Below are 26,798 nucleotides of genomic sequence, written 5' to 3'. Positions count from 1 at the left end.
CTTCTTTTTCCTTTCTCAATCTTCCAAAAGTAATAAAAAGATGTTTGTTTTTGCTCCTTTAGAGTCTTGAAATGATTCAAATGTCTACCTGGTTTATACCCTGCCCCCTACCAGCATAAATATTGAAAGGAGGGCCTGTTACCTTAAAATGTTAATTTTTGGTCTCCATTACTGCAGTATTGCATTGGTGACCCCAAATGTGTATTTCTGGTATAAGAAAAACCATTAGAGAAAGACCACTAGCAGAGTACCCAGTAGAGACACAAAGCCAAACAAATCTCTTCATTTCCTATTTTACTTAACAAGTAAACATTTTACAAAGACAAAAGTTATTGTTCCCTTTGAAGGCATCGGCAAGCTACATATTCAGGGAGGGATGCATTTGTATAATGTGTGGTTAGAGAGTAATCAATATTTCATATCTATTTCAAGGCAACGAAATGCTCATATAAGTTATTTGGTTATCCTTTGGCATTTTATTAGTTAAGTGAAATTAATATATTCCACAAATATTAAGTGCCTACAATAGTTCTCGCTGCATAGTAGGCATTTAGTGACTATTGATGCAGAGAATATTTTTTGAGCATTCACTATATGCAGACTCAGTACTGAAGTCCTTGGCTGAAATGATTCAGAAGCCAAGATGGGAATTTTTTTTCTCTCAGAGCCTGAGTCTATGACTATGAAATCATTTGCATACCAAGCATCTCTGGCCTCTTCCTTCCTCTACACGTAGCCATTCCCACCACTGCTAATGAGACAAGTAATCTCAGAGCTTGAGCAACGTGCCCATAAATCCATCTCTAAGGCTCTGCTCAACAGTATGACCTCCCCTGGGCCCACTGCAGCAAAGTATGCACCACTTGAAACCTGAACCATCCGCTGCCATAGAAAAGCACATACATCAAATGCCCACAGCAGAGTCCGATGCTCACTGGCTCATCCTCCATAGTAATTCCAATCACTGATATCCTAGTGGTTTGCTGAAAAGAACAGACTAATTAAAAGCTACTGCTCAAACCGCTTCCCTACACCTGGGGAGCTTAGAGATGAAAATCACCTAGTACTCCCCTCTAGGATCTCCTTGCCTGGGGGCCTTCCTCGATGTTCTCACCCCTTTTCTTTAACCTTTTGTAGATTGTGAGACCACTAAGGTCTAAATGGACATTGCTTAAGAGCAGAGTAGAATTTGAGCAACAAAAGCACTTAGGCAAGAGAAAGGACAGAGGACGAATTAATTCTCTGATCAAACCTTCCCTTTCAGAATAATATGGTAGATTTGTTTTCCTTTGTGCCTCACTCCTACACTTTGAAAAACTTTCAGTAATACCAATGATCAATCACATCCTGCTAAAATTATTTGTTTGCATGCTTCTTGAGAACAGGAGCTCGGGCTTCTTCATCTGTGAAGCCTCAATGCCTCACATGCGTGGCAGTGACAAAATGATCTTCAGGTAGATTTTCTTTGTTCTTAATGAATCACTAAACAAATACCACCTAGTCATAGCCCACAAATTCTATAAACATTGGAAGTATCTGTTTGACCTGCTGCCTACCCACCTAATAGTCCTATAAGGTCCTTACTGTAGTTCATCATTATATGCAAAGCCTAAAAATTATTTTGCCCAATTACACTATTAATAAATCACATAATTTTTAACAAGTATGATCTTGAATATCTAGTACAAATCTCTTAATTTTGTAGATGAGAAATCTGAAATTTCCAAGAAGTTAAGCCAAAGCTGGTGAATAGCAGAGAAGGAATAGAATCCAAGTCTCCCTGTTTCCTGCCCAGGACTTGGTATACCAGTCCACAAGCCTGATTCATTTCGTCGAGGTTCCATTTCTTCTAATGCTCATGAAAGGGTTTAGGGAAGGCTCTGACAGTTGAGCTGGATTCAGAAAGAGGGAGACAACACCAGCTGCTCTATTTCTTTTTCCTCACGAGAGATATAAACACTATCTAAAAACTATCTTCGTATAAGAAATAAGAAAGAAAAGAAATGATAGAACATATAATTTGAAACTAATGAGATGTAAGAAGGCCCTCTAGGATGGTTTCAGGTTTGTCTAGAATCAAGAGAGGCTGCCCCTAGGTCAGACCTTGTGCAGTAGTTGACTTCCAGAGTAGTGTCTTTGGGTCTGCCCTGGTCTAAATCTCCATCCCTGAGTGACATGGACCAAAACATGAATAGTGCATGACTTTAAAAAAAACAAGAAGGCAACACTTCCTGAAGCTTTCTTTCATCAGGCAGTGTTTTATCCATTAAGTCACGAAAGGTCTATTGACTATGTACTAAACGTCAGGCACAGAGCTGAGTACTGTGGCTATAAAGATGAATGAAACAGAATCCCTGCTCTCAGGGTATGTGCTGACTGTGTTATCTCTGAACTAAGAACTCTACGTACACACAACCACCCAAGTGTGTATTAGAAACACATGAGCACTGGGGAACTTGGGTGGCTCAGTCAGTTAAGTGACTGACTCTTGGCTTCAACTCAGGTCATGATCTCAGGGTTGCAAGATTGAGCTCCACATCCAGCTCTAGAAGTCTGCTTAAGGTTCTCTCTCCCTCTCTTCTCTCTCTCTCTCTCTCTCTCTCTCTCTCTTTCTCTCTCTCAAATAAATAAGAAAGAAACACATCTCTGTCACAACTGAGGATTTGACAATTACTGGCATAGGACCCACCCAGACCTTAAACTTTCTGTCTCATGACTAATACATTTAGGTTTCCCTATATCTTTTGTCCTATATCCTCTAAACAAAAGGCAACTGTGTCTGGATGCTGTGAAGGTTTATAGATTGTGATACCATTAAAGTCCAAATAGACATTGCTTAAGAGTAGAATAGGATTTGAGCAACAAAAGCACTTAGGCAAGAGAAAGGACAAATTCTGTTATCAAACTTTCCCTCTCAGAATAAATATTTCAATTCTCACAAAACTAAGAGTTACTTCTCTTCAAGGACCAATTTGTGATTCTGAAGATACAAGCACAATATTTACAGTTGTTGCAGATAGAAGTTGAAAAACGTGCACAACATCAAGCAATTCATGTTACTCCTAAATTTATCTTCATGTAGATCTAAACATAATATGTGTGAAGAATAATAAAAATTCTCTATATTGGCAACCAGGTGAACTTTCAACATTGGAACTGTGAATAGTTTTATATCTATAAAAATGCTCAGAATCTAAATCTTAAATGCCACTTTAATTTTTTTTTTATTTTTTTTTTTTTATTTATTTATGATAGTCACAGAGAGAGAGGAGGCAGAGACACAGGCAGAGGGAGAAGCAGGCTCCATGCACCGGGAGCCCGACGTGGGATTCGATCCCGGGTCTCCAGGATCGCGCCCTGGGCCAAAGGCAGGCGCCAAACCGCTGCGCCACCCAGGGATCCCTAAATGCCACTTTTAAAAAAAAGTTATATTCATAAATTACAATTTGTACTTTTAGCTCATTTTTATTAAATCTTGAATATTTTAAGATCAATGTAACTTTTAAGACAGGATAAATGAATTTAATGTTTTTATTCTTACATTTACTCTATATTTTTGACAAAATGGAATCAATTGTACACTTTAGAGTACAAATATATTTTGCTTTTAATCCTTTAGTTCATTTCTACAAATAGCACTTAAATTATGAAAAATATTAGGTATAACAATATGTTGTGATTTTGCTAAAATAAAGAAAAAAGATATCTTACAGGATATATAACATTTGATAAAACATGCTTGTATTTATTTTATTACTCATCCAAACATCATTAGTCTATACCATAATACCACAGCATGCACAATAATACTTAAATTTAGTCATGTTAACATTTAACAAATGTTAACATTTGCCAACTTTCTATCATATAAAACACATGGCTTTACACACATTATTTTTACTTCTCATTATGAAGGTACATAGTAGAAAGAAAGAATATATTTCTTCTAGCAGTGTGTCAGCTTGACCTAGAACCTTCATGTGTGTGGACATAAGAACGGTCTGTGAGCCTCTGTCCTCTCATCCCAGGTGCTGAAACATCAGGGGGTGCGGCCAGTGTCTGAGTCACCAAAAGTTAACATAGAACAACTGAAGCAAGCCCCACAGTAAGCCAACAAGGTATATAGGGAAACAAGCCTCTTCTGTCTTCTTGAAGTCAGGACTCAGTTTCTCTCAACACTACCAGTCTCAGGTGGAACTAACAAGTACATGAGTCCATGGAGATGGTTTCCCTCTGTGGAACCAGTATCCGCAAAGCACTTATTTATAAGTTTATAGGTTATGTCTCTTGGTTCAGCATCCCTTTCCTCATGCTCTCCATGTGATTCTGTGCACTCCAAACTTAGAGAACCAGGGCAGGGGGGCCTTTCAGCAGCATCTATGCATTAGAATCACCCAGGGATATTTTGTTCACTAACAAACCCTGGCCCACCCTAGACCGAGCAATCAGAATCTCTAGGATGGGGCTGGTCATCAGCCTATCTTTGAAGTTCCTCAGGTGGTGCTACTGGGCAGTTGGGGTGAGAATCACTGGTTCAGGGGCTTCTCTCCCACCTTAGCTCATTTGCAATTTGAAGTATCAACTCCATTCAGCAAACAGTGGGCACTGGGAAAGAATGGGAGAGGATCAAGGATAATGAACAAATGCCAGGGTTTGGGGGAAAGCTAAACTCTGGGCAAACTGCCTTACAGCCATGGCTTTCAAAAGCAGTGTCATAGTAAAAATCACTGGCTCTCTCTAAGCCAGTAAGAGAGGGACATTTGATGGAGGCACCATAAAGAGGCTCTTTGCTACCTTATGTGTGTTATCTAAAATAATTCAATTGTACCCATGAAGTTATTCCTAAGACTGGCCTATGGTAACGCCCCACTGGAATTAGAAGGGGATAAATTAATCCCTTGTTTTAAAAAAATAAATATTTGACTGCTCTCTGGGGAAAAAAAAGGCCTATTTGACATAAGCTGTTTATAAAAAAAAAAAAAAAAGAACTATTGCTACTGTCTCTTACAAGCCCTTTGTGCTATCCACAGGAAAAGTACTATTGTCCTCACTTCAGAGATAGTAAAATCTGGGTGGAAAAGGTTAAGTAGCCTTCCAAGGCCACATAGGAGATGGAAGAAACAGGACATAACTCAGACCCTCTGACCCAAATCTAATTTTTTTTCTCACTCATCCAAGTTCATCAATTTTATCCTTCCCTTAAAAAAAGAAAAGGGATTCAGATTATATGGAAAAATATCACCTGCCTGCAGCTTTCCTACGACACTTACTACTTTCTGCTTTATTTTTATAATAATTTCAGAGCTAGATCTCTCTTGCTGCTCTATGTGAGGGATAGTATGTGTTTGCTTCGTATTTATATCACCCACAATGCATAGCTCTGAGCAATGCTGGGTAGTAAGTGTTTCTTGGATAATTAGATGAAAGTCAGATATGGTTAAAATTTCCAATTGTAAAATATTCAACCTGAGAGCAAGCATAATCCCACTGATCACCAGTTAACGTGATCTTTTCTAGAATGTCTCTGTCTTCCTCTTACAGTGATATTTTAACTAACACCATTACTAACCTTGTCATCAGCCCAAATCCTAACCAAAATTGGGAATTATATACCAGGACTCAATTACAGTTTGAGAAATCAATGTTTTAATTCTGGGCCAATATGTTCTTTCTTTGATTTTATTTTTATACCTCAGCTTTACTGAGATATAACTGACAACATAGAAATATATTTAAAGTGAACAGGATAATTTGATATACATACATTGCAAAAGGATTCTCAACATTGAGTCAACACATGCATCACCTCAGATATTTACCTTTTTTGTGAGAACACTTAAGTTCTACTCTCAGCAAATTTCAATTCTATAATACGGTATTATCAACTATAGCCACCATGTTATACATTAGATCCTCAGACTTTATTCATCTAATAACTGAATGTTTGTAGCCTTTTACCAATTTCTCCCTATTTCCCTCACCTCCTGGTCTTCCCCCACCACCATTCTACTGCTTCTGTGAATTCAACTTTTTTTTTCTTTTAAAATTCCACATATAAATGACACCATGCAGGATTTGTCTTTCTCAATCTGGCTTATTTCACTTAGCATAATGCCCTCCAAGTTCATCCATATTGTTGCAAATGGCAGGATTTCCTTCCTTTTTAAGGCTGAGTAATACTCCATTGTGTGTTTATACCACATTTTCTTTATCCATGTGTCCATTGATGGACACTTAGCTTGTTTCCATACCTGGGCTATTGTGAATAATGCTGTAGTGAACATGGCAGTACAGATATATCTTCAGGAAAGTGACTGCATTTACATTGGACATGTAGCCAGAAGTGGGATTGTTGGATCATATGGTAGTTCTACTTTTTATTTCTTGAGGAACCTCCATATTGTTTTCTATAGTGGTTTCACTAGTTTACATTCTTACCAACAGTGTGCAAGTGTTCCCTTTCTCCTACATCATCACCAGCATTCATTATCTCTTGCCTTTTTGATAACAGATATTCTAATAGGTGGGAGGTAAACATCTCATCGTGGCTTTAATTTGCATCTCCCTTGATGATTAGTGATGTTGAGCACCTATTTGCCATTTGTAGGTCTTCTTTGGAAAAATATCTAGAAAGTTCCTTCACCCATTTTTTAAACTGGGTTATTTGGGCTTTTGTCTATTGAATTGTATGAGTTCTTTGCATATTTTAGATAGTAACACTTTATCAGATGGGTTTGCAAATTGTTTTCTTCCATTCTATAGGTTTCCTTTTAGTTCTGTTTGTGATTGCCTTTGCTGTGCGGATGCTTTTAAGTTTGACATAGCCCCACTTATATTTTTTTTTGTTTTTGTTCCCCTTTCTTTTTATATCAAATCCAAAAAAAACATTGCCAAAAACAATGTCAAAGAGCTTACCCTCTATATTTCTTTCTAGTTTTATGGTTTCAGGTCTTGTGTTGAAATCTTTAATCTATTTTGGGTTGACTTTTGTGTACAATGTAAGATGGAGGTAGAGTTTCATTCTTTTGCGTTTGGACATCCAGTTTGCCCAGCACCATTTTTTGAAGAGACTGTTCTTTTCCATAATTTATTCTTGGCTCCTCTACAAAAGATTAATTGAGCATATATGCATGAGTTTATTTCTGGGCTCTCTACTTTGTTCCATTGACTATATGTCCGTTTTATGCCAATACCCTTGTCACTTTTATTCAACATAGTTGGAAGTCCTAGCTAGAGCAATTAGGCAAGAAAAAGAAATAAAAGGCATCCAAATTGGAAAGGAAGAAGTGACACTGTTACTATTTGCAGATGACATGATATTATATGTATATAAAACCCTAAAGACTCCACCAAAAATTGTTAAAACTAATAAATTCAGTAAAGTTTCAGGATACAAAATCAATATACAAAAACTTGTTTCTATACACTGATAGTAAACTACCAGAAAGAGACATTTTAAAAAACAATTCCATTTACAATTACATCTGTTTCTTGATTTGAATAGTAGGTACAGGGTACGCTTACTTCATGAAAATTTATTGGAGACTTTTTTTTTTTTTGCTAAACAAAAACTTTACTTAAAAGGATGAGGCTCTTGGCACCCCTTAACTAGTAGTGCACTGATTCAAACAAGCTTCTAATTGGCAGGAATTGGGGAGTTATTTCTCTAAAAACAGGATTTTAACAGCAGCATTTTATATCTGTTAGAATTCATATACTCATGGGGTGTTTCCTTGATTTACAGTTTTTAGAAATTCATGTTATTATTTTCACATTTTATAAATACCACGTATTACTCTGGCTTTTTATCTATCACAGAGTCTCTTGATGCTCTTTAGCCTCTGTCCTCTCGTTGCTTCCATTCACCCACCATACTCCTCAGAGATCTTCAAGGGCATGAAAAGAATCTCTGCCTTGCCTGTACATATGGGGACTTGGTTCTCTGTACCTAGGCAAGCCGAGAGAGGCATGTTAGGAGGAGGCACTTCAACAACATTGAGTCTTTACTCCAAAACTTCCCTTAGTCTCTACTGCCAAATGCCTTCTAGAACCATCACTGGCTAGGGCACATGTATCATAAATGGCTCTTTCAGCTTTTTCCTAGCACCACAAAGCAATTTCAAAATGGACAAAAGAGCTTTTCCAAGAACACATAAAGAACAATCTTAATCCAGGGGGCCTTGGAACCACCTCCCATCACTTCTGTTTCTGCACTTGGCTGCCACACACAAACTTTGTCCCTAGACTTTCCAAGGCATCATTTTAGTCAAGAGCTTCTCCTTCTGGAGTCTAACTTTACAAAATAATTCCCACACTATCTCTCTTAGGAGGCAATTCCTATACTTGAGAGTGGAGGAAATGACCTCCTCAACAAGTTTGAAATTCCTTTTAGAAACTGCCAGCAGCAATACACGCTTCTTTTCCAGTAAAGGCCCAAACTCCCTGGCCCTATCTGGTGATTTCCAGAATCCAATAAACACACATGTTGTATTTAAATTCTCTGTGAGGTACTGTACTCTGTCCCCTGGACAACTCTGGAGTCGTAGTTGTTGAATCTCTTTTATTGATAAAATGAATTTCCATTCCCAGGACTTAGGATGATAATACCTGCATTGGGCCAATGAGACACCAGGAGTTTTTACAGCTCCATTAACTTCAAGTGGTGTCTTAATTCAGAGCAGGTTATAAGATCAAATAAATGGAAAGGGTAATCCAATTTTAAAACAGAACTTTCATGCATATTGCAGTAAATCCTTCCTAAGTTACATTCTGGGAGAAATATTTAAATTTTAGATGTATATTTTCCCTTCTGATATCAATGTCTGCCAGCCAGTCAAGAATTGGGGATCCCCTGTGCAATATATTAGACCTAGAAAATATTTTTACCTCTATTATTTCTTAAGATTTTATATATTTATTCATGAGAGACACAAAGAGAGAGGCAGAAAATATTTTTACCTCTATTATTTCTTAATATTTTATATATTTATTCATGAGAGACACAAAGAGAGAGGCAGAGACATAGGCAGAGAGAGAAGCAGGATCCCTGCAGGGAGCCTGATGTGGGACTAGATCCCAGATCCCAGAATCACACCATGAACCAATGGTAGGTGCTCAACCTCTGAGCCACCCAGGCATCCCTATCTTCATTATTTCTCAAACCCACTGAAATGACAGTAAAGATAATAAATAAATTAATAAAGTCATAAACGTTCTAGGAAGTGAAGAATAGAACATGAATGGGCCAAAGGTATAAAATTTCCTGAAGATGAATGGCATTTGAGATTACACTAATGGATAAAACAGAAGAGAGAATGGCATTAAGAGTATAAGAGAAGGCACAAGGGAAGCAACAGTAAAGGTGAGAGCTGTTATTTCACAAAATGAACCCTTGGAACCCAGCAGACACTGATGCAGCTGACTGAAGAATCTGTGGGTTGGCTTTTGGGTGGTGAATAACAAAGAAAGTTTGTGTTTCTCATGTCAATAATAAAAATTAAAGGAAATCAGAAATTCCAGGAAAAATAAGATGTTGTATAAAAATTTATAGCAAAAATATGAAGCATGATTATAATACATTTATGGAGAATCTAAAAAAAGAAAATCTTGAACTTGGAACTTGAAATATTCTACTTTAAAGAGACTTGGTTTAAGAACATAAATTACATTCTATAGTCACATTCTGGCTCTGCAGTAACATCATAATATGGTCAATGACATTCATTTCTCTCCGGTTTTCAGGATTAACATATAGGTGAAAGCATGGAAGGCTTAATTAAAGTTACTCTTTGGAATGTAAATGCCTTAAGCCTTGGTGATATAAAAATGATGGTATAATTGACCAGCAGTAGAGCAGTCGAGGAAGAGGGATGGGGGAAAGTATAGGGGTCATCAACTCTAACATATCTTATACCACGGGTAGTTACCCAATACGTCTGAGATTGATGGAACAAGAATAAAAGCCAAATATGTTATTTAAGTATAACCAATAGGAAGATCAAAAGAAAAAAAATTGAGGGAAGATATAAGAAAAAGGAAGAGGGCTGGTAGATGTGAGCTGAAATAGACTTTTTTTTTTTTTTACAGCAAAGAGTTACAAGATGAACTTTCAAGCTAAAAAATAGATATTTAAAGTTTTATAAAATCGATATTTAGAGCTATCCTGATAACTGTTGGAAGAGCTAAAAACAGAAAATGTTGTGGGTGGTAGCCTCTTGGGGATAGGGCTATGCATAATGGAAAAAGACGCATTTTTCATTTGGCGTTCTTACCTTTGATTGAAATTTTATTTCCATGAGAATGTACTTTTCAAGATTTTCATCAGTATGCTGAGTTCTAACATCCCAAGTTTTCTATTTTTTCAACTTTCTAATCCTCAACCAGTGAGGCAATGCCTCCATACTATGACCAAAGCCTGACAGCAGGTTAAATCTCCATGGTCTTCAACCCTCTGAGGTCAGTAGCCACCTCACTGGCACTCTCTGTTTTGCACATATTACCTCGTGAGCTATAAAAGCAGATACCTCTGAACTATCTCCAACTGTCTGCTTGTTTTTCCTGCCAGAATCACCGATTTTCTGTGAATGCCATCTTATCGTACCACCAGGCATCATCAATCTCTCCCTAGGTCTCTTCAGTAAGGTGTGCTGATTAAATCCAGAGATTTTTCATTTGGGAACTACCAGAGAAGAAAAAGCTGCCAGAACTGAAATCCTGACAAGACATTCCAACTTTGAGCCTTAGCAGAGGGTACTGATTACACTTTAGAGCACTCGCAATCTTAGAAACTTCTGGACCCTAATGACAAAGATGGAAACAATGGTTATTAAATCCTAGAAATATCCCCACTGCCTACTTTAAAATGCCAAATCCAAATGCTAAATCACCAGAGGATAAGAGGTAATGCTGTGCAATCTGCTTTGGAAGATGCAAGGTCACCATGTTTTTTCCTCACTCATCCTCATCCAGCCTGTAAGCACACTCCTACCTTCACTTGACCTTGCTTGCTTTAATATACCCCTGGCATTATTTCACTTTGCTTGGCTTAACACGTCTTAGGATCACTTCATCTTACTCGGTTTAACACGGGATAAAATATTGAAAGAACAAGTGCAAAGTATAAGGGAAGTAATCAAAACTTCTTAAAAGAAGAGATATTCAAGTTTGATACAGTTTTTTTAAAGCATATAGATTTTTAAGTATTATGAAACTATCGTAGGGTTTCAAATTTGCAAGATTAAGGAAGGTGGGTAAGGTCACACAGCTTGTAACATTAAGAGTCCATTCCAGAATTGTTGTTTTATTAACTAAATAATGATCAGGCAATAGGGGAGATGATAGTCCTCAAATCTATAAATCTATCTCAAACCAAATGAATATTGCCCGAGCTAAAAGCCGTGATGGTAGAAATTTTTTTCCTATATATTAGCAAATTTTTACTGAGGCCTATTCTAAGTCCTCAGGGGGTACCTAAGTTCAGGGAAATAAAAGATTTGGACTTTTCCCTTCAAATTAATCACAAAAAGACTAGGACAAAAATCATTCTGTCTGATTATATCAATCTCAGAGTCTGAAACATAAGAGTTTTATTTCTGAATAATAAGAATTAGTTAAAGGCTAATTTATTCAATCCAGTATTGCAGAGTTAGCATAAAGTACCTTTTTCAAAAAAATGCATCAATCTTTTGTCCAATTGTCCTCCTCTTTATATGGCTAAATGTGAAATGTCAAACATCTTAATCATTATGGTTTGCAGTCAAAAAATTTTTAAGGGTAGCCCGGGTGGCTCAGTGGTTTAGCGCCGCCTTCGGCCCAGGCGTGGTCCTGGAGACCCGGGATCGAGTCCCACCTCAGGCTCTCTGCATGGACCGTGCTTCTCCCCCTGCCCATATCTGTGCCTTTCTCTGTGTGTGTGTGTCTCTCATGAATGAATAAATAAAATCTTAAAAAAAATTGTTTAAAGAATGCTTCCCTAAATCTATTCCAGCTATTTCTATAATACAGCTCTTCTACTTACCTTTTTTTAAAAAAAAATTCCAGTATAGTTAACATCCAATATTATATTAGTTTCAGATTACAATACAGTGACTCAACAATTCTATACATTACTCAGTGCTCCTCATAATAAGTGTACTCTTAATCCCCTTCATCTATTTCACCTATATCCCCACTCACCTCCCCTCTGGTAACCATCAGATTGTTCTCTATATATAGTTAAGAGTCTGTTTTTGGTTTGCCTCTTTTTTCTTTGTTTTGTTTCTTAAATACCATAAATGAGTGAAATGATATGATACTTGTATTTTTCCGACTTGTTTTGCTTAGCATTGTACTCTCCAGTTCCATCCATGCTGTTTGCAAATGGCAAGATTTCATTCTTTTATATGGCTGAGTAATAATCCATTGTATATTTGAGTATATACCACTTCTTTTTTATCCATTCATCTATTGGTGGACACCTGGGTGGCTTCCATAGTCTGCCTATTGTAAATAATGCTGCAATAAACATAAGGATGCATATATCCCTTCAAATTAATATTTTTGTATTCTTTGGGTAAATACCCAGTAGTGGAGTTAGTGGATCACATGGTAATTTCTCCACACTGTTTTCCACAGTGGCTGCACCAGTTTGCATTCCCACCAACAGTGCACAGGGATTTCTTTTTCTTTATGTTCTTGCCAACACTTGTTGCCTGTGTTGCTGATTTTAGCCATTCTGACATGTGTGAGGTTTTGATTTGCATTTCCCTGATGATTAATGATGTTGGCCTTCTATATGTCTTCTTTGGAAAAAAAATGTCTGTTCATGTCTTCTGTTCATTTTTAAATTGGATTGTTTTTTGTGTGTGTTGAGTTCTATAAGTTCTTTTTAGATTTTGAATACTAATGCTTCATCAGAGATGTCATTTGCAAATATCTTTTCCCAATCAATAGGTTGTCTTTTAGTGTTGTTGATTATTCCCTTTGCTGTGCAGAAGCTTTTTATTCTGATGTAGTCTCAATACTTTATTTTTGGTTTTGTTTCTATTGATACAGGAGGCGTATCTAGAAAGGTGTTGTTATGCTCAATGTCAGAAAAATTACTCCCTATGATCTCTTCTAGGATTTTTGTGGTTCCAAATATAACATTAACTCTTTAATCCATTTCAAGCTTATTTTTGTATATAGTGTAAGAAAGTTGTCTGGTTTTATTCTTTTGCATGTAGCTGTCCAGTTTTTCCAATACCATTTGTTGAAAAGACTTTTTCCCATTGAATATTCTTGTTTCCTTTGTCAAAGATTGATCATATAATCGTGGTTTTATTTCTAGGTTCTCCATTCTGTTTCATCGATCTATGTGTCTGTTTTTATGCTGTAGCACTGTTTTGATTACTATAGCTTTTTAGTGTATCTTGATATCTGGAATTGTGATATCTCCAGTTTTGTTCTTTTTTATGATTGCTTTGTGGGTCTTTTGTGATTCCATACAAATTTTAGGATTATTTGTTTTAGTTCTGTGAAAAATGCTGTTGATATTTTGATAGTGATTAGATCAAATGTGTAGATTGCTTTGGGCAGTATGGATATTTTAACAATATTTGTTCTTCCAATCCATGAGCATGGAGTATCTTTCTATTTCTTTGTGTTGTCTTTAATTTCTTTCATCCATGTTTTGTAGTTTTCAGAATACAGGTCTTTCACTTCCTTGGTTAAGTTTATTTCTGAGTTTTTTTTTTTCACTCCTTTCCCCTTTAATCCCTTTCACTATTTTTTATATTCCCCAAATGAATGAGACCATAATGATGTTTGTCCTTCTCCAACTGACTTACTTCACTCAGCATAATACCCTCCAGTTCCATCCACGTTGAAGCAAATGGTGGGTATTCGTCGTTCCTAATGGCTGAGTAATATTCCATTGTATACATAAACCACATCTTCTTTATCCATTCATCTTTCGATGGACACCAAGGCTCCTTCCACAGTTTGGCTATTGTGGATGTTGCTGCTATAAACATTGGGGTGCAGGTGTCCTGGTGTTTCACTGCATCTGTATCCTTGAGGTAAATCCTCAGCAGTGCAATTGCTGGGTCGTAGGGCAGATCTCCACACAGGAGGAGGAACCTCCACACAGTTTTCCAGAGTGGCTGCACCAGTTCACATTCCCACCAACAGTGCAAGAGGGTTTCCCTTTCTCCACATCCTCTCCAACATTTGTGGTTTCCTGCCTTGTTAATTTTCCCCATTCTCACTGGGGTGAGGTGGTATCTCATTGTGGTTTTGATTTGTATTTCCTTGATGGCCAGTGATGCGGAGCATTTTCTCATGTGCTTGTTGGCCATATCTGTGTCTTCCTCTGTGAGATTTGTGTTCATGTCTTCTGCTCATTTCATGATTGGATTGTTTGTTTCTTTGGTGTTGAGTTTAATAAGTTCTTTATAGATCTTGGAAACTAGCCCTTTATCTGATAGGTCATCTGCAAATACCTTCTCCCATTCTGTAGGTTGTCTTTTAGTTTTGTTGACTGTTTCCTTTGCTGTGTGGAAGCTTCTTATCTTGATGAAGTCCCAATAATTCATTTTTGCTTTTGTTTCCCTTGCCTTCGTAGATGTATCTTGCAAGAAGTTGCTGTGGCCAAGTTCAAAAAGGGTGTTGCCTGTGTTCTCCTCTAGGATTTTGATGGAATCTTGTCTCACATTTAGATCTTTCATCCATTTTGAGTTTATCTTTGTGTCTGGTGTAAGAGAGTGGTCTAGTTTCATTCTTCTGCATGTGGCTGTTCAGTTTTCCCAGCACCATTTATTATTAGGATTATTTATTCTAGTTCTGTGAAAACTTGTTCTAGTTCTGTTATATTGAAGAGACTGTCCTTTTTCCAGTGGATATTATTTCCTGCTTTGTTGAATATTAGTTGACTGTAGAGTTGAGGAAACATTTCTGGGCTCTCTATTCTGTGCCATTGATCTGTGTGTCTGTTTTTTTGCCAGTACCACACTGTCTTGATGATCGCAGCTTTGTAATACACCTTGAAATGTGGCATTGTGATGCCCCTGGCTCTGGTTTTCTTGTATTTTATTATTCTTGATGCAATTGTAAATGGGATTGCTTTCTTAATTTCTCTTTCTGCTACTTCATTGGAAGTGTATAGAATTACACAACAGACATTTGTATATTAATTTTATATCCTGCAACTGAACTGAATTTATCAGTTCTGATAGTCTTTTGTGGAGTGTTTAGAGTTTTCTATATAGTATGCTATATGCAAATAGTGAAAGTTTTATTTCTTCCTTACCAGTATGGATGTCTTTTTTCCTTTATTATTTCTTTCTTCTTCCTTCCTTTCTTTTTCTTCCTTCCTTCCTTCCTTCCTCTCTCTCTACTTCCCTCCCCTCCCCCCCTTTCCTCCTTCTTTCCTTCCTTCATTTTTCTTGTCTGATTACTATGGCTAGGACTTCCAGTACTATGCTGAATAAAAGTGGTGAGAGTGGACAATCCTTGTCTTCTTCTTGATCTTAGGGGGAAAGCTCTCAGTGTTTCACCATTGAGTATAATATTAACTATGGGTTTTTCATACATAGCTTTTATTATGTTGAGGTAAGTTCCCTCTAAACCAACTTTGTTGAGGGTTCTTCCTCTTTACTTTTAACTTAAGAATTTATGTTCCTTACTAGAATTAATCTGAAAATAGATTAACATTTTATCAGGCAAGACCAAGTGGTAATAGTAGTTGCCTGGAGCACTGCGTTAAGAAGGATTCTGATGTTGTGTCCAAATTCAATGGTAAGGTCGACCCTAATCAATTAAAATGTTTACTACAGAAACAAAAGAGAAAATGACAATATGTACTTGTCATCTTTGCCAGGTACTTGAATCTAGCACATTTTAAAACTCTGTATAGTTTTGTGTTTTCTAAAATAAAACATAATTTCATAAATTGAAATTCTGTAATAGAAAACCCTTATTAAGTCTTTGAAAACTACCAGAATTGTAAGGGCTATCCAAGCTGCCCCAGAAAGAAGAAAGAAGATGGAAGCATTCCAGTATAAATATCAACTTGTCATTCAAAGTCCAGAGGGTAAAGTCATAGGCATCAAATGACGTGCTAACCTAAGTCCTCTAACTTAGCACCATCCTTCTCAGAATCCAAGTCAATTTCTCCAGGGATCATTACTGACCACAGACTAGAAGTATTTTCTTTTTTTTTAAAGTATTTTCTTCTGAATAAGTAGAATAGATAGCCTAGTAAGAGACCCATGTGAAATATATGCATATATATATATATATATATATATATATATATATATAACATATGATCAAGAAGATATCACAAATCAGTGAGAAAGGAGAGGATTATTCTGTAACAACTAATTAACTATTTGCATTTTTATAAGATATTTCAGCTATACCCTTGTCGCACACATACACAAAAATAAATTCCATATGGATTCGATTTAAATAAAGGCAATATCATGTTTTTCAAATCTACAAAAAAAAAGTAGAGGTGAATTTTTACCTGATCTCTGATTAGGGAAAACATATTTATGTGTAAATTCAATGTAAGTAATGACAAAGGAAAAGATCAAAGATATAACTATCAAAAATTGCACAACATATATATTTTTTAAAAACACCAAAAGCAAAAATCAGGGGGAAAAAAATCTTAAGGCTTCAAAAAAAAAAAAAAGCTAAATAAATTGCTATAATTAAGAATACTTTTTGTTGAAAAGAATGGGTATCTTTTCACATGACTTCCTGTGAAAAACTGATGAAGAATCTAACTAAAGTAGTACAGGTGGATTCATGGGAACAGGAAAAGATTAGACAGCTCCCCTCTTCATCTTCATCTCTCTCTGGTCCACATGGGCTCTTTTCAATCTGCACACTTCCTTCTCTCTCTCTCTCTCTCTCTCTCTCTCTCTCTCTCTCTGAAGGGAACTATGTTCACTACTCCTCTACAACTACAGTTTGCATGTGGCTTTAACTGGCCTTGGTGCCAATCCTGGCTCCAGAACCCAGCACCATTTTAATGGCTCAGTCTTTCAGTACCTTTGTTCTAAACTTATGGGAAAAAGATGTACCAGGCCCAACCTAGGTCAGGTATCCATACATAGTTCAGCCAGATATGGCCACTGGACCAAAAAACAGTATCCCATGGACATGGAACTAGTGAGGCCAGTTTCTCAGCAGATCTGTTTCTCAGCAGATCCAGATGCAATGCAACCCCAAAGACAGGGATGTGGGACGGGCAGGCACCAAAGACACGTCTACTGTGCATTTGATGGCATTGTGATATGAACATGGAGCTTCATTAAGCAAGAATAGCCTACTACAAAAAATAATAATAATAGCCTACTACAAAGTTTTGTTAGTTGATATTACCTCCAACATGTGAAGAATAGTATGCTTTCCCCCACAGACCTGCATAGTTCCAATAATCAGGAAAGAGAGAAAATAAAATACCAAAAGGAAAAAAAAACCAGAAGTGTTGGAACCTAAGTGCCAAGTACTCAATTTAGGGTGAATTCTCAGGTCACTTTTCATGACATGTTCCAACTTTCAACCCCACCACAACCCTTAAGAGTCATTTCTACAGTCCAGCCTGTTAGCGACAGACTCTTCTCGGAAGACCCTACCCACACTCATCTACTCCACCAATCTCATGGTCATGTTGACTATAATATTCACCAGACTCTCTCTGCCCAGTAGATACCACTCATCCCTCAAGGCATGGATGAAACAGTCAGCGTTCCTCAACTGCCATTGTCCCAGCAAAACTTCTCACTTGTGTCGCTTGGCACTGAGTTTGTAGCTCCACTGTAACCCTCAGCCCAAATGTACATTCACAGGCTGAATACACCTTTGTGCTCCCAGCTCCACTTGCAGATCTTTGCAGGGAGGCGTTCTGTTCTACTAATGCTTTTTTACAGCAGATAGTACAGGACATGAGCAAGAGTTGTTCTTAATGAATGTCTTGCTGAATAAATGTTGAAAGTTCAGGGAATTTTTTTCTGTATTAGGGTCAGAGACTTCATATTGTTCTCATACCAAAAAAATGTTTTACTAAGAAAAAAATGAGATGTTTGCAATATACTGGAAAAAGTATCAACTTCAAAGACTAGGAGGCCAGTTTTGAATCCCAGAAAATTGTTAAGCTTTCTTTTTTTAAAGATTTTTGTTTATTTATTTGAGGGGGGATGGGGGAAGGGGCAGAAGGAGAGAATCTTTCAAGTACTCCTTGCTGAGCACAGAGCCAGACACAGGGCTTGATCTCACAGCCCATGGGATCATGACCTGAGCCAAAACCAAGAGTTGGAGGCTCAACCAAATGAGCCACCCAGTTGCCCTGTTGAGCTTTTCAGAGCCTCAGTTTCCTCATTTTAAAAATGAGGATGACACTATTTCATGCAGAGTTTGTTTGAGGATGAAAGGTGAAATATATAAAGTGGCTGGAGCATTTAATAAATGACAACTATTATTCATATTGGGATTATTAACTTGATTAATGAAATACGTATGAAATACTTAGACAGTTGTGTACTCATGGAAAATACATGGTATTTGAATTTTTTTCTCAAAACATTAAGAGGGATTTTGTCACTAAAAATAACCAGTATTCATAAATGTATAGAAGAGCCACTATCTCTAAAATGTATAGGGCTGGAAAATTATGTGAAATCCTAAAGACATTAGAATTTCCAGGGGCTGTCTGATTGAATTTTACCACCCAACCCACCACTTCAGAAGCACATTATTTTAAACAACCCTTGGTTTTTCAAACTCTGCTATTGTTCTGGTGACTGGGGTCAGATTTTTCCTTTTTTCTTAGCCGTTACCAAGGCAAAACATAATGGACCACTTATCAATAAGATCATTCCAAGAGGAAGGAACAGGCCAGATCTAGAAGGCAGAGAAATTCATCTCCTTGCCTGGCATGTGATGTGCCAAGGAAAGATAGTAAGAAATTGGTACTGGATAAAATGGAATCCTCTTAGAGATGTCTGGTGGCTCAGTCAGCTAAGAATCTGACTCTTGATTTTTGGCTCAAGTCATGGTTTCAGGGTCATAAGATTGAGCCCCATGTCGGGCTCTACAATGGGCATGGAGCCTGGTTACAATTCTCTCCCACCCTCTCTCTATGTCCCTCCCCCCTTCTTCCCTTCCATCCCCTCTCTCTCTCTCTTAAAAAACAAAAGTAGAATCCTCTCAAAAGCATGGTTTTTTTTTTTTTTTAAGATTTCATTTATTTATGAAAGACACAGCGAGAGAGGCAGAGACACAGGCAAGGGAGAAGCAGGCTCCAACCACAGAGCCACCCAGGTGTCCCAAAAGCATGGTTCTGATGAGACAGCACTTGCTGTGGGTGCACTTGGGTGGGAAATTGTGAGTTTTATCATTACTTTATTATATTCATGCTCTTTTAAGATACATATTTATTGAGCATCTATTGTATGGAAGACCCCACACTGGGGAGTGGGCAGGATACAAAGGTACAGATGGTGTCCATGCCCCTTGGGAGCTTCCACTCTAGCAGGGAGGCATGACAAACTCACCACTACCACCAACATCAGGTCACGCAGGATACATGTCACAATGCATCCATTTTAAGCATCCTGAAAATATTATATGATTTCAAAGGACTCTTGGCATCTCAAAGATTATCTCCTAAGGAAAAGGTTCAGAACACTTACTGAAAAATTCTTCAGCAACAACCATAGCAGTCCTAGATTGGATTGATAAGATCTATGCAGCAAATGTCTCCTAAAACTTATGCATGCAGTAGATATTTTCCTCCTACAAAGTGGATGCTGGGGTGGGGAGGCTTTCAATTACTACAAAAATACTATTAGGTTGTCTACACTAATTGTTTTTTAAATTATAATAGCCACCTTGGGGCCTTTGTACTTCCCATCGCTTCCCCTTAAAGACCTCCTCCCAGATTTCACATGTCTTGCCCCCTCATCTTTTCAGATCTCTGATCAAATGCCATCTCCTTAGAGACACTTGTCCTCCCATCCCTCACTCTCTCTTGCTCTCTGCTTTGATTTTGCCATTGTTATCTATTATTATTTGACATTTTATTATACATGTGCTCATTTTCTGTCTCCCCTCACTGGGAGCCAAGAGATCTTCTGTGTAGTTCACCACTGTAACCCAGGGCTTAGAATAGTACCTGCTCATAGATGGCATCTTATAAATATTTGTCAAATGAATAAAAGAGTGAGGAACGTGCCTTATTAGGAACATTAGATTCCTTTGAATAGTCTCAAAAAAGGCAAACCTCCATCTAATGGATGTCAATTTGAATTTTTAAATTCAGTTCACTCAGAGCTTTCTGGTTAATAAGTTGGGTAGATGAAGCCGGGTTCATTCACTCGTTCATTCAACAAGTACATGTTGAGGGCAGCTGTGTGCCAACCATTCTAGATGCTGGATTATTCAGTTGGCCCCAAATGAAATGTGGCTATTAAGACCATGGGCTTTATTATGTGACAGTAAACTAATTCTGAAAAGTTCCAGGAAGTCTGTCGCAGTACATAGCAGCATACCTGAAACAGAAGCAAAGCTTTCAAAAATGACCTACATGTGGAGGTTCTGGTGTCGGTTTTTTGAAAAATGGGTTTCATCTTCTCATGATTCCATTTCCTAGAAATGGGTTCTCTCTGATGCCCACACTGAGTGTTGTGGAGGCACAAGGGGGAGGTATTGTAATAAGGTCTCCTCTAAATTATTGTGGACACTCTACTGTGCTGTTGCACAGTTCACCTTCCACAGCTGTTTGAGGGTGGAAAATGTGTCAGCCTGCAACTTGAAGCAAAGACACTTTGGGGGTTCACAGATACAGGGGAAAGTATTTCCAGATGTAAGTAAAAATCTTAAAGATGTGAATGTGAAAAACATATGCAAACAAGTATATCTACGGTTGGGTTCTTTTCTTCCTTTGAAGTCCAGAACAGAAATTACTTGGTAAGTAACCATGACTTATAATAGAATCCTTTAGAACAAGAATGTCTAAATCCAATCTTCCTAGTGTATCAAAATGATCCTAAATACTTGTGTACATCTAACTATACCAAAAGGTTCTAATCCGTTGTGGATGTGTTATACTCTACGGCCAGGCCAACTCAGCATTTTCCTGTACGAACTTAGGAAGAATCAAATCTTGTTTTCATTTCTCTAAATGACTGTCTTTGCAGAGTCTTCATTCTCAAGAAAACTTTGCTTTCAATTATAAGAAATATTTTCCCCATAAGCCCCATAGGGTAGCATTCTGATGGAAACTGGTTTGGGTGTCTCCCCTGATCCGACATCCCTTTAAGCACAGCAGATCCTCAAGAACCGGATGTCCAAATTAAGATAGTTAAATCCACAAGCCTGCAGGACCCATACAACTATGGCCCCTGTCAGCTCTTAAATAAAATATTAGATTGTGTCTATTGTTGGTGAGCTGTCCACGGTCCCTCGTTCAGCTGGCTGGGGTTAAAGGGTATGTAGATTAGTTGGCCAGCTGTGTGGTAATTGTCACAGCCAGTTACTTGGTAACCCACAGAACAGCCTTCTCTCGAGGTAGAGGCTTTGTTGCTAAGCAATAAATTCAGGTAAAACAACCTTTCCCTGGTGCTTATCGGTCCAGTTTTATAACATGGGGTATAGGTTAGGTTGTGTCCCTGACGGGCTGCCCAGTCCTCTTTTGTTTTCCCTCTCGGGCCATGAAATGAGTGTGATAACTTGGACAGCTCTTGTTCACTGGGGCTTGTCTACTGCTCACGCAGGCTGGGAGCAAGCAAATGGCTGGGGAGCAGGGCTTATTGGGGTGTGCCCTCACGTTGCCACTGTCTAACATACTTTCTGGATCTCAGGTTTGGGATTGGCCAATATATCAGCCAGACAGGCACAAAGACCAAAGCCAACGACAGAGCTTTCATGGAAAGGAAGGAAAATGTGTGCCTGATGATGTTTTGTCTACATTAGCATCAACTCTATAATAATAATCATATTATTATTGTCATTATTATTTGTTATATCTTGAAATACCTCCTTGCCCTCAATGCGTGAATGAGTGCTTTTTAAGTAAATCACTGTGTTGCAGAGACCAAGAGCTCTGAGAAGGAGGAGACTCAGGCAGGCGAATCTCAGGTCAGTCCCTTCAGGACAGGTTTGAACCAGCTTTCTCCTCTTAGGGATTTGTTGCAGAGGCTAATCAGCCTGCGCCACAACTATACTTCAAAATTTTTGAGGAGGTCAGGAAATACTATGGGTAAATTTCTGAGACAAATTCCACTTGCTATTTTTATAGTCTCACCTGGTAGTGTTGGAGTAGAAAAGAAGTAAGAAAGAGTAGTATCCCAGTTTTCTTAAAAACCTAAGAATTCGGGGCACTTGGGTGGCTCAGTGGTTGAGCACCTGCCTTCTGCTCAGGTCATGATCTCGGAGTCCTGGGATCAAGTCCTGAATCAGGTTCCCTTTAGGGAGCCTGCTTCTCCCTCTGCTTGTGTCTCTGCTCTCTCTCTCTGTGTGTCTCTCATGAATAAATAAATAAAATCTCCAAACCAAAACAAAACAAAACCCTATGAGTTCAACTGAGCATACTTGCCACTTGTGGAAAGTCACTGTTCCTCAGGGGAAGTGTTTGGATTCAGCCTGGGATTATTCCCATTTGTTGGGGCCTGTCACTGCTCCTTCCACGGGTGACCCTCACCTTAGGAAAACCCCATTCACAAATATCCAGACCTGTCCAGGTCTGGACAGGTTAACAGGTAAATATTTTCTTTCCAAAAGCCCAATTCCTTGTAATAGCAATCTCCATGAATAGATCTAAAACGTTTCCTCTTTTCATAGTGAATCAAAGTATAATTTATAGGGTACAAAAATTATGGGCTGTAACATGCCTCCGGGCCAGTACAGAAGCCACTCTCTCGGTGACACCCTATCTCAAGACTGTCAGCTGGAATTTAAGAGCCCCTGCCAGCTGCCACTGGTCCTCCACACTGAGTAACGGTTAAGAGCAGCAGAGTCTGAGACCCAATCCCCCCCGTTTATTAGCCGGACAGCCTTGGTTGGGCAAGTTACTTGACTTCCCTCTGCCTCAATTTCCTTATCTTTCAAATGGGCATAAAAGAAGTTTTTTAAAAAACAGGGTTATTGGGAAGTTACATGACATAATGCATTGATACCCTAACTATATAATAATTGTTAGCTTTGATTTTAACTAGTTCTCCTTTTGGAACCATATTGTCTTAAAAATAACACTAATAAATGCCTGTTGTGTGTGGGCAAAGCTTTATGCTGGTCACTCAAAATCTCGCTTGAGTTCAATGAGGATAAGACGTTAAAGACCTCTCTGGGTGTTCATTACTTAATGTAGTTACCTGACTTTTCTGGAGAGACAGGCCCATAGAGCACAGGGAGCAGTGACAGCAGAAGCCTCAGCGCATGAGGGGCCTGCCCCGCCAGGCAGCAGCTTGGACCCCTGTGTGTTTGCTCAGTGACTTCCCTGGGCTGGCGGCAGGCACGGGCATTTAGCTCTGCCACCTTCCCTCGCCCCAGCAAATCCCCAGCCCAGAGTAAGTGGCCCATAAACATTTGCTCAAATTGCTGAAGCAGGAAAGGATGAGGCAGAGAAAGGAAGAGGTCACGTTCAAAGCGTTTCCTATTGGTGCTGGGGTTGTTTCTTGTCTGTTTTCCTTTTAGATCTAAAAATGCTCCAATCCTTTATGGACTCCTTCACCAGGCAGCCAAATAGATAGGCACGCCTGCCCTCCTCCCCAGTCACTGCATGTGAATTGAGAGAACGTGCAACTGGATTGCAGCCCAAAACTATGACAGCCGCACAAACACAATGAAACAAAGCAAAACATTTACTTGGACAAAATTCCACGCAGGCCTCCTCCCACGCCTTAAGTCACGGAGTTTCCCTTGAAAGGGCAATTTAGATAAACCAGCTTTTATGCAGAGATGCTCAGAGTCTTTCAAAAAAAAAAAAAGGAACTCAACAATGCAAAGAAAGAGAAGTGCAATGCTGCGCACCGAAGGGCGAGACGTCCAGACAGGCTGGCCCCAGCTCCACATGGGCGAGCCCCTCTCAGCCCTGCTCCATAGAATCTTCCATTGGGCCCCCTGTCCCAGACAGGAACCAAGGGCCGAGGGTCACAAGGTAAACTGATAGGTGAAAAGGACAAAAAGAATTCCCCAGAACGGGTTTTGTGAGGCAAAAAAGGAGAAATCCTAGTCTGACTTCCGAGGACAGTGACAGTTTAACTTCATAAACTCTGTTGATGTACAGAGTAAGTGTTCTGGGCTAAAAGGAATTCTTCTTAGCCATAATTAAAGTTCAAGAAGCCATTACACTGCTCATTTGTAATCTGTGGATGGTAAATCTTCTAATTGATGGCTCTAAGGAGAACCTAAAAAAATGTCCCATGACCTGCATAACATGCTGAATTATTTTTGTTCCTGAACTTCACCCTTTGTTAGACTGATAATCAGTTGTCACATAAATGTATAACATTTAAAATGGGCTTTTTACAGTCTTTTCAAGCCTTATGGTTGCGCTGCAGCCTTCTTATAACAATTTCCTCATTTTAACAATCTCCTTGTATACTGGGCCAATCCTTTGGATAGCATTACCTCATAAAGAAGTCATTTTGATATTTCAGGAATAAACCCCTCTGGACAGACTCCAAGAGCCACTACCACTTTAAAACAAATTGGTCTTTGTGACAAGTCATATATTAAGATTCCTGTGTGTTTTAACTTGGGTCTGCAGAATGCTCGCTCTCTCTCTCTGTCCCAGACACTCAAATGTCAGAATCCTAAACTAAGATGTATTCACTTTTTTGCTGTGTCCCGAGTATTAAAAGACACTATTTTGACAGCTGAGGCACATCCTATGTTGATACTTCACACAAACAAGTCACACGTGCACATTTTGTCACCACACAAACCTAGATAAACATCTCTTTCTTCTCACACATGCCATTTGGCCACGATGCATTATTTTTGCTTCCTTATCCTTGGTTTTTGAGCGAGTGATGTTTTAACTAAACTTTCTTTTTTCCTGGAGTTAGCGATCAATTAGACGTCTCCCTGCCCTGCACAATTACAGAGGGAGACCCTGTGTGTGTGTGTGTCCCCTACTTCCTGAACCCAGAGCTCTCCACGACTGGGAACAATTCTTTCTTATTTTGAGACAGGGTTTACCATGAGCAATGCAGGCAAACAGTAAAGGGCCTCCCAAAAGTATGTTCTTTATAGAACATGCTTGTCATTAGCATGATACAAATCTGCTTCATTATTTTTCGTCTAGACAAAACTCTGGTGAGGATGGTTTTTTGTTGTTGTTGTTTGGTTTAGGTTTTGTTTTGTGTGTGTGTGTTTTTTTTTCTTTTTTCTGTCTCACAAAAACCAAGTGTTCTCCAGCAATGAGGCAACGGAAAAAATCAATACTTGCCATGTACCATGTAACCAATAGAATAAGGGGAATGATTTATGTATGGATGGATGCAGCCTGAATCAGCTGGGGCCTCGCACAGAGAGCGAGAAGGAGAGAGGGAGAGACAGAGGAAGAGAGAGTGCACAGAGGGAGGTGGGGGGCGAGCTGAACTGCGGTGATTATTTCTACAGTGTGGCCAGATTTTTTTTTTTTTTCCTGCAGCAATAATCCCCTTCTCCAGCACTGCAGGACATAGGGAAAGCCTGCAATCTGCGGACTATCTGATGGCTCAGCTCCCCTCAGAGTCCTGATGCCATGCTCACACTAAGGTGTACCGAGAAGGGGAGAGTGATGTATGGCCTGCAGTCCTTCCACCTTCCGGTCATCTCCACCCTAAGAGAGGCCAGTGATGGGTCGACAAGCACTAGTTGACAGAGAGTCCAATTATGAAACAGGATTAAAAAATAATAATAAAACGTTCCAGCACCGCTTCCTAAGAAGACCAGCGGGAAGGGCTTCCAGATGAGAAAACTCTCTCTCTACCCCAGGACTTTCTGCTGGAAACAGAGTTTGGTTAGCTGGAAATCCAGGGCGCTGCAGCATGAAGCGATTGCATCCTGAAGGTAACTTTTAGGCTCTTGCTCACAGCTTAGATCCTCACTGTAGTTATGTGCTTGTGGTGCGAGGGTGCAAATCGCACCAAAGCCAGCTACCTCGCGGCTGGGTACACGGTACTATTGTATATTGAGTTCTGGTGGTTGTAACTTTAAACCGGGTTAATCATTTGCTTTAGAAAGACATAATATATATTTTTAAATGGAATGTTTTCTAAAATGCCTACTTTTGCTTCAAACCCAGGATGAACCATAGAGGAATTTGTGATGGGCACATTTGATCATCTCTCTGGAATATCTTTGGTTTTTGATGGGCATTTAAATAGATCTAAAAATTTTTTAAGTTACCTGCTTTCTGCATTGTGCTGGAAACTATCGGAAGTTTGAGACCATCATATTTCCATCAGTCTGTTGAAGAAGACTGAATTATGGCCTATTTAGGAGGCACGTTGATGCCATATAATTTTTTTCAATGTTTTTACAACCTTTAACTCAAGATACAGTGCTAATGTCACACTAGGTATTCCCCCATAAATATCCTGTATTCCATATATGATTCATTACACTGAATCGTAATACATGGAAAGATACTTTAAATACTGAGTGTAGGAGAATAATGCCATGCCATTAATGTCTGCTTAATTTGGAGCCGGGAGTGTTAACACCCATAAGCTATTTAACTAGTTTTTTTCTCTCCTTCATTGAAAGTATCCACTCAACCTAACATTATTACAAGCTCTCATGACAAAATGCCATGTTATTTTTAAAAATATGTATGTTTA

This window comes from Vulpes lagopus, chromosome 5 (genome assembly GCF_018345385.1).
Source record: "Vulpes lagopus strain Blue_001 chromosome 5, ASM1834538v1, whole genome shotgun sequence".
In the NCBI taxonomy this organism is placed as follows: domain Eukaryota; kingdom Metazoa; phylum Chordata; class Mammalia; order Carnivora; family Canidae; genus Vulpes; species Vulpes lagopus.
This window is presented reverse-complemented; position numbering follows the sequence as displayed.